Below are 12,787 nucleotides of genomic sequence, written 5' to 3'. Positions count from 1 at the left end.
TATATGGACTTTCTTTCCATGTGATTTGTAGACATGACGAGGAGGAGGAGGAGGAGGAGGAGGAGGAGGAGGAGGAGGAGGAGGAGGAGGAGGAGGAGATTGCATGCTGGGTCTGATACCTCTTTACATCTCCCTTTGCCATTCAAAAACCACGTTTGGGATCCATGGATACAGAGATATCAGAGGCCCAGAACAGATTCCAGTGGAGTCTGGGTCCTGGGTTCAAGGGCGTCCGATCCCCACCAGCCTTCACTCACACTGTGAAATGACCAAATGCTTACTTCATGGCCCAGCGAGTCTTCAGATACCTCAGTGTGTCACACTGAGCAAAGGCATGCTAAACCATCCACAGGGAATGTTTAAGGATGGGCAGAAGTGGTCAATGAATTCTCTCGGCATATCTCAGTGTATAGTAAAACATAAAGAAAAGCAAATGACTGGCCTGCAGGAACTTCAGGGTAATAGTTGTCTCAGTGTGAAGAAGGGACACAAAGACCCTGGAGACTAATGACAGCACTTCATTTCCTAAGCCACTATGTGAGCACAATGCTCATTATTTTGCTGGCACTCGCTCTAATTTTTGTGCTGTCCTAGTTTGGATCTGTAGTTTCCCGTGAAAGCCTACATGTTAAAGGCTAGGAAATAGTATGTGAGGTGGAATATATAAACATACATACACACATACATACACACATATATAATGTACATGTGTGTATATATATTCTCTTTTTAGTAATGCTTTGAGAATTTTGTAGAATGTTTTGATTATATTCACCCCAACTCTTCCTAGCTCCACCCTCTTCCTTAATCACCCAGATTTATATTCTTTCCCCACCCAAACCCTTCAAGACCAATGTGTGCTGCTCCAAATATCCCTGGATCTGTGGCCTTCCACTGGACAGTGGTTGACTCACTAAGGGCTATACTCTAGAAAAAACCTGACTTTTCCTTTTTTTAAAAAAAAATAGTATAGAATAGAGTTTATTTGGGGAGGCATGGGAAAGGGAGTTGAGAAGGAACAGAGAAAGAGAGGTAACCCTGACTTTACCAGCTAATCATCACTCAGTCCACATCTAGGGGTGGGGCTGTGAGCCTTGGGAGGGACAGTGTTCCCTTTAGGGCTGAGCATTCTGCCATACATTGTCTTCTGCACCTTGGCCACTCAACAGCCTCTATATTAATAAAACCATCCGCTGCAAAGACAAGCCTCCCAAATCAGGGTTGGGAGATGAGTTGATCCTGTCAGATATACAGCTGGCAAAATAAATTCCCCCATTTTGAGGCTGCCTCTTGTCCTCTGCTGTACAGAAGCTTCGTAGTTTCATAAGGTTCGTTCATTGATTGGTGGTCTTAATGCCTGGGTTACTGGGGTCCTCTCCAGGAAGTCCATTCTTTCGCTGATAAGTTCAAACATAGTCTCTCCTCTGAGCGAGGGCATCAGGTTGAATCTTGTGCAGGGTCAGAGATGAGTACTGAGTTTCATTCCTCTATGTGTAGCTGCTCAGGTTGACCAGCATTGTTTATTCAGGGTGCACTGTTAGCTCATTGACAACATTCAGGTGTCTGTAGGAGTGTGGGTTTGTCTGTGGATCCTCCATTTTAGCACATTGATCAATGTGTCTGCTTTTATGTCACCACCATAGTAGTACTATCATAGTGTTTTCATTGTGATAGCCTTAGCGTTTTCCTGCTGTGAACAGACACCATGACCAATGCAAACTCTTACAAAGAACAACATTTAATTGGGGCTGGCTTACAGGTTCAGAGGTTTAGTCCATTATCATCAAGGCAGGAACATGGCAGCATCTAGGCAGGCATGATGCTGAAGGAGCTGAGAGTTCTACGTCTTCATCCGAAGGCTGCTAGCAGAATACTGGTTTCCATGCAAATCAAAACAACCCTGAGATTTCACCTCACACCAGTGAGAATAGCTAAGATCAAAAACTCAGGTGACAGCAGATGCTGGCGAGGATGCGGAGAAAGAGGAACACTCCTCCATTGTTGGTGGGATTGCAGACTGGTACAACCATTCTGGAAATCAGTCTGGAGGTTTCTCAGAAAATTGGACATTGAACTGCCTGAGGACCCAGCTATACCTCTCTTGGGCATATACCCAAAAGATGCCCCAACATATAAAAAAGACATGTGCTCCACTATGTTCATCGCAGCCTTATTTATAATAGCCAGAAGCTGGAAAGAACCCAGATGCCCTTCAACAGAGGAATGGATACAGAAAATGTGGTACATCTATACAATGGAATATTACTCAGCTATCAAAAACAATAATGATTCATAGGCAAATGGTCAGAACTGGAAAATATCATCCTGAGTGAGGTAACACAATCACAGAAAAACACACATGGTATGCACTCATTGATAAGTGGCTATTAGCCCAAATGCATGAATTACCCTAGATGCCTAGAACAAATGAAACTCAAGACGGAGGATCAAAATGTGAATGCTTAAAAAAAAAAAAAAGCGGGTTGGGGATTTAGCTCAGTGGTAGAGCGCTTGCCTAGCAAGCGCAAGGCCCTGTTGGTCCCCAGCTCTGAAAAAAAAAAAAAAATGAATGCTTCACCCTTCTTTAAAAGGGGAACAAGAATACCCTTGGCAGGAAGAGAGAGGCAAAGATTAAAACAGAGACTGAAGGAACACCCATTCAGAGCCTGCCCCACATGTGGCCCATACATATACAGCCACCCAATTAGACAAGATGGATGAAGCAAAGAAGTGCAGGCCGACAGGAGCCGGATGTAGATCGCTCCTGAGAGACACAAGCCAGAATACAGCAAATACAGAGGCGAATGCCAGCAGCAAACCACTGAACTGAGAATAGGAACCCCTGTTGAAGGAATCAGAGAAAGAACTGAAGAGCTTGAAGGGGCTCTGAGACCCCATATGAACAACAATGCCAAGCAACCAGAGCTTCCAGGGACTAAGCCACTACCTAAAGACTATACATGGACTGACCCTGGACTCTGACCTCATAGGTAGCAATGAATATCCTAGTAAGAGCACCAGTGGAAGGGGAAGCCCTGGGTCCTGCCAAGACTGAACCCTCAGTGAGCTAGATTGTTGGGGGGAGGGCGGCAATGGGGGGAGGATGGGGAGGGGAACACCCATAAAGAAGGGGAGGGGGGAGGGGGATGTTTGCCCGGAAACCGGGAAAGGGAATAACACTCGAAATGTATATAAGAAATACTCAAATTAATAAAAAAAAAAGAATACTGGTTTCCAGGCACCCAGGATGAGGGTCTTATTTCTCACATGCACAGTGACACACCTACTTCAACAGGGCCACACCTACTTCAACAGGGCCACACCTTCTAACAGTGCCACTCCCTGGGCCGAGCATACACAAACCATCCCAGCAGTATAACTTGAAATCTAGGATGAGGATATTTTTCTCAGTTCTGTTATTTGGGATTGCTTTGTCTATTCTAGGTCTTTTGAATTTCTGTATTGTGGTAATTTGAAAGAAAATGGTCCCCATAGGCCAATGGAGAGTGGCACTGTTAGGAGGTGTGGCTTTGTTGGAGGAGGTGTGGCCTTTTTGGAGAGAGAGATGCCACTGGGAATGGGCTTTGAGGTTTCAGATGCTCAAGCCAGGCCCAGTTTCTCTCTCTCTCTCTCTCTCTCTCTCCTCTCTCTCCTCTCTCTCTCTCTCTCTCTCTCCCCTCCCTCCCTCCATCTCTCTCTCTCCCCCTGCTGTCTGCAAATCTATATGTAGAACTCTCAGCTAATTTCTCCAGCACTATGTCTGCCTACGTGTCACCATGCTTCCCATCATGATAATGGGCTAGCCCTCTGAACTATGAGCCGGCCCCAATTAAATGTTTCCTTATAATAGTTGCCTTGGTCATGGTGTCTCTTCACAGCAAGAGAGAAGTTTAGGTGTTTTTTTTTTTTTTCCTTTCAACTTCTATGAAAGAATTGAGTTGGGATGTTGGTGGAGATTGCATTGAATCTGTGATTGCTTTTGGTAGAATGGTCATTTTCATTATATTAATCCTGCCAATCTATGAGTGTGGTAGATCTTTCTATCTATGGTATCTTTTAAGTTCTTTTTTCAGTATCTTAACGTTTTTATTGTATAAGTCTATCATCTCTGGTTAGAGCTATTCAAAAACTTATATATATTTAATATATAATAAATATATAATTTATATTATAATAAGATTTACTTTATGACTGGGTGGTGGTGGTGGTGGCACTCATACCTTTAATCTCAGCTCTTAGGAGGTAGAAGCAGGCAGATCTCTGTGAGTTCAAGGCCAACCTGGTCTACAAAGATAGTTCTAGGACAGCCAATGCTAGGCAAAGAAACCTTGTCTCAAAAAAAAAAACCCACAGAAACAAAAAGTTTTATTTTATGTATATGAGTGTTTTGCCTGCATGTATGTATGTCTATTATATATGTGCCTGGTGACTATAGAGGTCAAAAGAAGACATCAGAATTCCTGGAACCTGGGTTCTCTGCAATAGAAACAAGTGTTCTTAGCTGCTGAGCCATCTCTCTAGCCCTCATCCCCATAAATATTTTTGAGGTGGCTATCAATGTTACTATTTCTCTCTCGGTCTGTTTGCTGTGTCTTGGTGAGTTTGTGTAGGGAGGCTCCTGATTTTCGTGTGATGATTTTGCTTTGCTGAATTTATTTATCAGCTGTAGTTTCCTGGCAGAGACTTTACGGTCTTTTATGAATAGAGTTACAACAACTTCAAATACGAACACTGAACTCTCTTCCCTGTTTGACTCCTTCTTGTCTGATTGTTCTAAGACTTCAGGCCCTCTATTGAACAAGAGGAGGAGGAGTTGGTCTTGTTTCTGATTTAGTGGAAATGCTTTGGGTTTTTCTGCATTTAGGATGACGTTAGCTATGGGCTGTACATTGCCTTTATTATGCCTGCCTGCCTCTGACTCCCAAGTACTCGGGTTAAAGGTGTGTGCAACAATGCTCGACCCGGGACTTCTCACATTTTTTGATGTAGGTACTTAGTGCTGTAAACTTTCCTCTTACAACTGCCTTCATTGTGCCCCCTAGGTTTGAAAATGTCATATTTTTATTTTCATTCAGATCAGGGAAATTCTAATCTCCTTCTTGATTTCTTCCTTTATCCAGTTTTGGTTCAGTTGTTGAGCTTTTATGAATGTGTGTACTTTCTATCTTTCCTATTGTTGCTGATATTCTGTTTTAATCCGTGGTGGTCGGCTAAGAAGGCTGGATGTGGTTTCAGTTTCCCCGTGTCTGTTGAGAGGTGCTCTGTGTCCTAATATGTGGTCTGTTTTGGAGACAGCCCCACAGGCTGCTGAGAAGGGCATGTTTTCTTTAGTATTTGGGTAGAATATTTAGTACCTATGTTAGGTCCACTTGATTTATAATGTCATTTAACTCCAGAGTTTCTCTGTTTAGTTTCTTTCCAGATGTCATTGTCTGTGAGGAGAGTGGGGTATTAAGGAGTCACCCACTGTTACTGTTTCAGTGTTGATCTATCATTTGAAGTCTAATAGTGTTTCTTCTACGAAATTGGGGTGCTCCTATATTTGATGCATGTGGTTTTAGGATTCTACTACTTCATTGGTAGCTTTTCCTTTCATGAGGATAAAGTGGTCCTCGTTTGTTTTGCTTGCAGTCTATTTCTGTCAGATATTAGCTACACCTGCTTCTCTCCTGGTTCATTTGCTTGACATACCTTTCCCCACTCTCTTAACCACTTTTCCATCCTTTTCCCTAAGGAGGTGTTTATTGTTGGTCCTGCGATGCATTTCTTGGAGGCAGCAAAAAGATAAATTCTATTTTCTGATATAGTCGGTGTAGGCCTAGATTTTTCAAAACCTACTTTTAATAAGGGTTCACAAATGCTTCAACCCCCTTCATAGCCCACCGTCCAAAAGTAGGGGGGAAAGATGGTAAATAGGACAAAGGATGTGGATGGCTCAGTGGTTAAGAGCACTGACTGCTCTTCCAGAGGCCCTGAGTTCAATTCCCAGCAACCACATGGTGGCTCACAACCATCTGTAAAGGTATCTGATGCCTTCTGGTGTGTCTGAAGACAGCTATAGTTCACTCACATATATAAACTAAATAATTGTTTAAAAAAAACAAACAAACAGTAGTAGTTCCTTGGGGCAATTCCAACCTCTGTCACCAACAGTCCAGTTCAGTAGTGTCAAGATACCAAACACTAATCAGCAGTGGTAGCATGATCCAGCAGAAACTGCCAGGCCTCCACCTTAATGGGCATGAGTCAGCAGGAGTGACCAGGACCAGCAGGAATGGCAGGAGTTTTCTGCTGTGCCTCTCTCCATGAAGTGAAGATCAGTGATGACAGGAGACCAATGAAGAGTCGCACAGCTGGCTATGCAAGTTCCCCATCACTGTCGTTGAGTGCTACTTATACTCTTTCTGAATATCAGGTGTCCTCTCATGGATCTCAGCAATACATCACATGAGCTGCTTCAGCAAAACATCACATGAGTCTGCATCACATGACACAACATGAAATTCCCACTTCAAATCTGCTAGTCTGTGTCTCTTTATTGGTAGTTGAGACCATCGATATTAAGAGTTATTGAGGGCTGGAGAGATGGCTTAGTGGTTAAGAGCACTGACTGCTCTTCCAGAGGTCCTGAGTTCAAATCCCAGCAACCACATGGTGGCTCACAATCATCTGTAATGAGATCTGATGCCCTCTTCTGATGTATCTGAAGACAGCTACAGTGTACTTATATATAATAAATAAATCTTTTTAAAAAAGAGTTATTGAGTCTGGACAGATGGTTCAGTGGTTAATAACACTGGCTTTTCCCAACTGTGTCTCAACTATGGTTCACAATTGTCTGCATAACCAGTTCTAGGGCACCTGGTGTCTTCTAGCATTTATGGGTACTGCATGTATAAGTACAGGCAAAATACCCATATGTAAAAATTATCATTAAACAGTATGTATTAATTTCTATCATTTTGTTGTTTTTGTGGTACCCTGTTAGACATTTTATTCAGTATTCTGGAATTGTTACTTGTGTATGTTGGGGTGTGTTTAACTTTTTTTCCAGGCCGAGTATTCTTTTCAGTATCTTTTGTAGAGCTGGCTTACTTGTCAAGAATTTCTTTAAAAAAAAAGTTTTTTTTTAACAGAGAAAAAAATTTCCTTTTCCTTTAATTATGACTGGAAGTTTTACTGGGTATAGCAGTTTGACTGCCATTTGTAGTTTTGTATAATTTATGGAATTTATTTCAGTCCCTTCTGGCTTTCATGGTCTCCATTAAAATGTCTGTTGTGATTCTGATGAACCTGCATTTATATGTGATTTGATCTTTTTCTCTTGCTGCTTTCAATATCTTTCATTCTGTACATTTGTTGTTTTGAGTTTTTTTATTATGATGATGTGCTTTTTTTTCTGATCTTGCCTATTTGGTGTTGGTATACCTCTCAGATCTTGATGAGCATATCTTTCCTTAGAGAAGTTTTCTTCTATAATTTTTATTGAAAATATTTTCTCTGTTCCGACCCGGGTCCTTCCACCTTTGAGACTTGTTATTCATAGTTGTTTTGTCTTTTATGGTTAGTGTCCCAGAATTCCCACATACTGTATTCTTGGTGTTTTTGGATTTGCCATTTTGACCAAGGATCCAATTCTTCCACCTGTCTTCAAGACTTGATGTTTTCTCTTCTCTTACATTCAGTCTACTGGTGAGAATTTCCTGAACACTGTGTCTGAATTTGTGGAATTTTCAAGTTCTCATTTTGTCTTATTCCATCTATAGAATACTTTTGTGTGCCATCTGTCTTGATTATGGTTTCTATTGCTATGAGAAAACGCCATGACCAAAAAGCAAATTGAGGGGGAAAGGAGAATTGGGCTTATACTTCCACCATTGAGAACAGGAACTCAAACAGAGAAGAAACCTGGAGGCAGGAGCTGACTCAGAGGCCATGGAGGGGTGCTGCTTACTGGCTTGCTCCTCATGGCTTGCTCAGCCTGCTTCCTTATAGAACCCAAGGCCACCAACGCAGGTATGGCATCATGTACAGTGGGCTGGGCCCTCCCACATTGATCACTAATTAAGAAAAGGCCTTATAGCCAGATCTTATCGAGGCATTTTCTAAATCAGGGCTCCTTCCTCTCTGATGACTCTAGCTTGTATTAAGTCGACATAACACCAGCCAGTACACCATCTTCACGCAGTCTTCTCTCTGTGGTTCCAATTTTAGTATATGTGCTGCTGAGGCAAGCACACATTTTGGACTTTTTGAGAGATTCTCTCTATTAAAATTTTTATAGGGGTTGGGGATTTGGCTCAGTGGTAGAGCGCTTGCTTAGCAAGTGCAAGGTCCTGGGTTCGGTCCCCAGCTCCGGAAAAAAAGAAAAAAAAAATTTTTATAGCTTGTATTTTTCCATTCTTTCATCCAAATGTGCTTTCACATCTTCAGTCTAGCATCCTCTCTGAGTTCTTTTATTGTTGCTCTTTTGAAATCACTGTCTTGTACCTCATCGAAGTTGCTTTTCACAGCAGGAAGCCATTGCTATGAAAGTACTAATTTCTGATTAAAACTGATTTGTTTATGTTTGTAAGTTTGTGATTGGACCTAAGCAACTGGAGCTAGGTCACTGACATTTTTTGATATGGAATATTGTCTCCCATTTGTTGAGTGAAGCTCTTTCCAGCTATCTTGACTTGTCAGGTGGTTGACGTGGGACTTACGCCTTTGGGCAATTCAGTGTTTATGTTCAAATGGAGTTCTAGGAGCAGTCCCAGCTCAGTTCAAGCGGATTGTTTTCTAATCTCAGTAACAGACCTTCCATAGAGTTTTAGGATTCTTACACTCGGTTTTCAAGAGTCTGGGGAGGTGCTCAGAACTTTTCCTCATGTTAATGAGTGCTAGTGGGATTTTCTGTAAGAACTTGGGATGTCCTATGTAAAGAGGAGGGTGGGGTAAGATGTAAGGCAGGTATGGGACACAAGCTCCCCAAGGCCAGTAGCAGAGGTAGATGGAGTTACCAGTGTGTGCACAAGCTAGACATGAGAACAAGTGTGCTCTGATATGTATGTATGGGGATGGGGTGAGAGTTGGACCTCCCTGCCTCTTTGTAGAAAGAGTCACAGAAGGGCAGGCAGGGCTCATGGTCTTTGAAAGGTTAGTTTTAGCTTTCATGCGTGTATAAGTTTCATGTTCATAATCCATTATCATCTTTTCCTTACCCCTTCCCTTCCCACTAATCCCCTTTGCCCCCTAAACAGGTTTTGCTTTTTAAATATTTATTGTATTTCTACTTATGTGTATGTCTGTGTGCAAGTGTGCCTGAATAAATTAATGTGCACTCAAGTGTATGGGTGCATGTCTGTGGAGGCTGGAGAGCGCCGGATCCCCTGGAAGTAGTTACAGATGCTTGTGAGCCACCTGATGTGGCGTCTGAGGACCGAACCCAGGCCCTCTGCAGCACCAGTATGTTCCCCAAATGACTGCGCACCGACCATACTCTTTCCTAGATAGTTTTCTGTCTTCTTTCATGTTATGGTACACACATGAGTGTGTATCATGTGTTCTAGATCTAGGAACCATGGGGAGAAAGAACACTGACTTTCTGAATGGGTGTAATTTGCTTGTTCTTATCACCTCCAGTTACATCCATTTTCCAGCAGATGGCATGACCTCATTCTTTATGACTGAAAAGAATTCTATTGTGCAGTCATACCACACTTGCCTATCTGTATCAGTCAAGCTTCTCTAGAGAAACCAAACTTATAGACTGAATCTCTCTCTCCCCATAACATACATACATACATACACACACATACATACATGCACATGGAATTATTAGAATGACTTACATGTTGTGGTCCAGCTAGTCCAACAACGGCAGGCACGTTAAGAACAGAAAGTCCAAGAACCCAGAAGTTGTTCAGTCCACAAAGGTGGATGTCTCAGCTGGTCTCCAGTATAAGCTGGAATCCCAAGGAAGTAGGCTTTAATGCCAGTGAAGAAATGGACTTTTGGGCAAGGTGAGAGAGCAAAGAGGTAAAGAGCAAAGCTTCCTTCATCCATGTCTTTATATTCTCTTCCATAAGAAGCTGCGGCCTAGATTAAAGATGTGTCTACCTCTATCAGGATCCGGATTAAAGATGAGTCTTCTCACCCCAAAGGACTGAACTAGAAGTGAATTCACCCACTTCAAAACAAGCAAAACAAACAAACAAACAAACAAAAAACCAATTTCCCAAGCGTGCCCTCCATTTCTGGGTTGTAGTTCATGCCTGATGCAGTCAAGTTGACAACTAAGACTAGCCATTGCTATCTCTCTGTTGATGGACACCTATGTTGGTTTTATAGTTAAGCTATTATGAATAGTGTTGCAGTAAACATTGATTTACAAGTCTCTTTGTGATGTGTTGACTAGGAGTCCTTTGGCTGAAAACCAGGAGTGCAAGCAGGCAGAGAGAAAGCAAGCTTTCTTCTTCTATGTCCTTTATTTAGGCTACCACCAGGAGGTGTGGCCCAGATTAAAGGTAGGTCTTGCCACCTCAAAAGAATTGGATTAAATATTTATTGTCCCACCTCAAAGATTTAGATTAGATAGAAGTGGGTCTTCCCATGTCAAATGGTTTAATTAAGAACAAATTTCCTCAGGTATAGCCAGCTGCTTGGGTTTTAGGATAATCCAGATGTAGTAAAGTTAACAACCAAGAGCAGCCATTACAAGTCCACTCAACCCACAATCATATCCTCCTATGCCAGGCTTCTTTCCAAATGAAAACAATAACCAGGTCATAATTATGTCTGACGTGATATAACTATGCCTCATACAACCACAACCACATTATAAATTTAAAAGAGATGAAAATTTTCCCTGAAGGACATCCTTTTAGTATCTCAATCTTAAATATGATAACCATTGATATTCTCTTAATTGATGTAACGTTATATGATAGAGAAATTAAGGGATGAAAATATAAATATCTGTACAAACACATTCTTAACAAAATATGGCAAGCACTCATGCCAATTATGATCCTCATTTCTGCAACTGGTCACATGACCTTAGCTTCCTGTACTACCCATCTGTATTTCCTCCATCCTCAGCAAGCACACCTCAGCAGGTCTTGGCTTTTTTCCTGGAGAAGTTACCCGCACCTTCTCCGTGGTCTAAATGGTTTGTTCCTGATTAGGCTGATGTAGTTTCCCATTGACTTTAATCACAGGACATGGTAGCACCATCAAGAGATGCCCTAAAGCAGTGGTTGTCAACTTTCCTAATGCTTCAACCCTTGAATACAGTTTCTTGTGTTATGGTGACCCCAACCATAAAATTATTTTCATTGCTACTTCATAGCTGTAATTTTGCTATCATTATGAACCATAATGTAAATATGTGTGTCTTCTGATGGTCTTATGTGACTATTGTGAAAGTGTCATTTGGTTTCCCAGAAGAGGTTGTGACCCACACTGTTTGAGAACTGCTGCCCTAAAGGGATCTCCTGCACTCCAGACATAATCTTTCTTACTTAGATTCTGAAGAAGGAATACAATGTCCCCTTGGTAGTGTGGTTCAATCACTCCTCCTGACACTTATTCCTTTCTTAGCCTGTCGGCTTAAAGGTATCAGAAGCCCAAAGTGACCAGGGGGGAGTCTGAGCTTCCAATTCAATAGAACTGTAATGTATTTCCTGGAAGGAGCTCAGACCTCTCTGGAATCAAAACCTCTGGGCCATCAGAACGTAAGGTCGTGGGAAAGGGAAGCAAAAACATTTCTATTGGATCTTTAGAGGTCATGGTAAGTGGAACTATTTCCTTTTCCACTCCTTGATTCCTGGACCCGTGGATCCTGGCTATGAGAGAAACTGTCCCACCCACCCATATATTGGATGCTGGAAAATTGGTGAGATATCTGCTAAAGAAGTACGTGGATAGATCTCTCCAAATGGGCAAAGGATGTGAAGGTACTTGTGTCTCTTGTAAATGTTTATCAAAAGGTGACCTCAACGGAGGAGGAGTTCAGTAATCAATTAGATTGGATAAACCATTCTATTGACAGTAAGCCTCTTTCCCACCCATTCTTGTCCTCCATTCAGCCATCCTAAAAGGCTCATCACCAAAGTGGCCAGGGTGGCAGAGATGGGGATTATGCATGGGATCAATAACATGGATTGCCATTCACCAAGGCTGACCTGGCTACAGTTTCTGCTGAGTTCTAAACCTGCCAACAGCAGAGACCAACACTGAGACCCAGATATAGATAGCACCATTTCATCAGAGTGACCAGCCAGTGACCTGTAGAAAAGACTACACATTGTTCTTACTAGAGTAGATACTTGTTCTGATTATGGGTTTGCCTTTCCTACCTGTAATGCTTCTGTCAAAACCACCACGCATGGACTTATAGATTATCTCATGGTATTCCATACAGCATTGCTTCTGACCAAGAAACTCGTCACTGCTAGAGAAGTGTGATAGCCCATGATCACGGGATTCACAGGTCTTATACTATCTTGAAGTATCTGTCTTGTGGGAATGGGAAGAAAAAACATTCCTAGTGGGAATTTTCCAGTCCGGTTCTTCCCAAGTCTCTGACAATCCAGCCAATCCATTGGCTACAGCTCATGAATCAGTCAGCAATCACACATCTGGCTGTTTCTCCTTCCAAACAAACTGTATGGCCATGTGTACTGCCCAAAGTTCTGCCCACTGTGAAGGTTTCCCTTCACCCAGCCTTCAGGGTTGTAATGCTGCAGCTGTCTACTTCTGCATGATACCCAAAACCATCAGCAACCCAGACCCCATCATCTTC

This window comes from Rattus rattus, chromosome 5 (genome assembly GCF_011064425.1).
Source record: "Rattus rattus isolate New Zealand chromosome 5, Rrattus_CSIRO_v1, whole genome shotgun sequence".
Classification (NCBI taxonomy): Eukaryota; Metazoa; Chordata; class Mammalia; order Rodentia; family Muridae; genus Rattus; species Rattus rattus.
Note: the sequence above shows the minus strand (reverse complement) of the source record.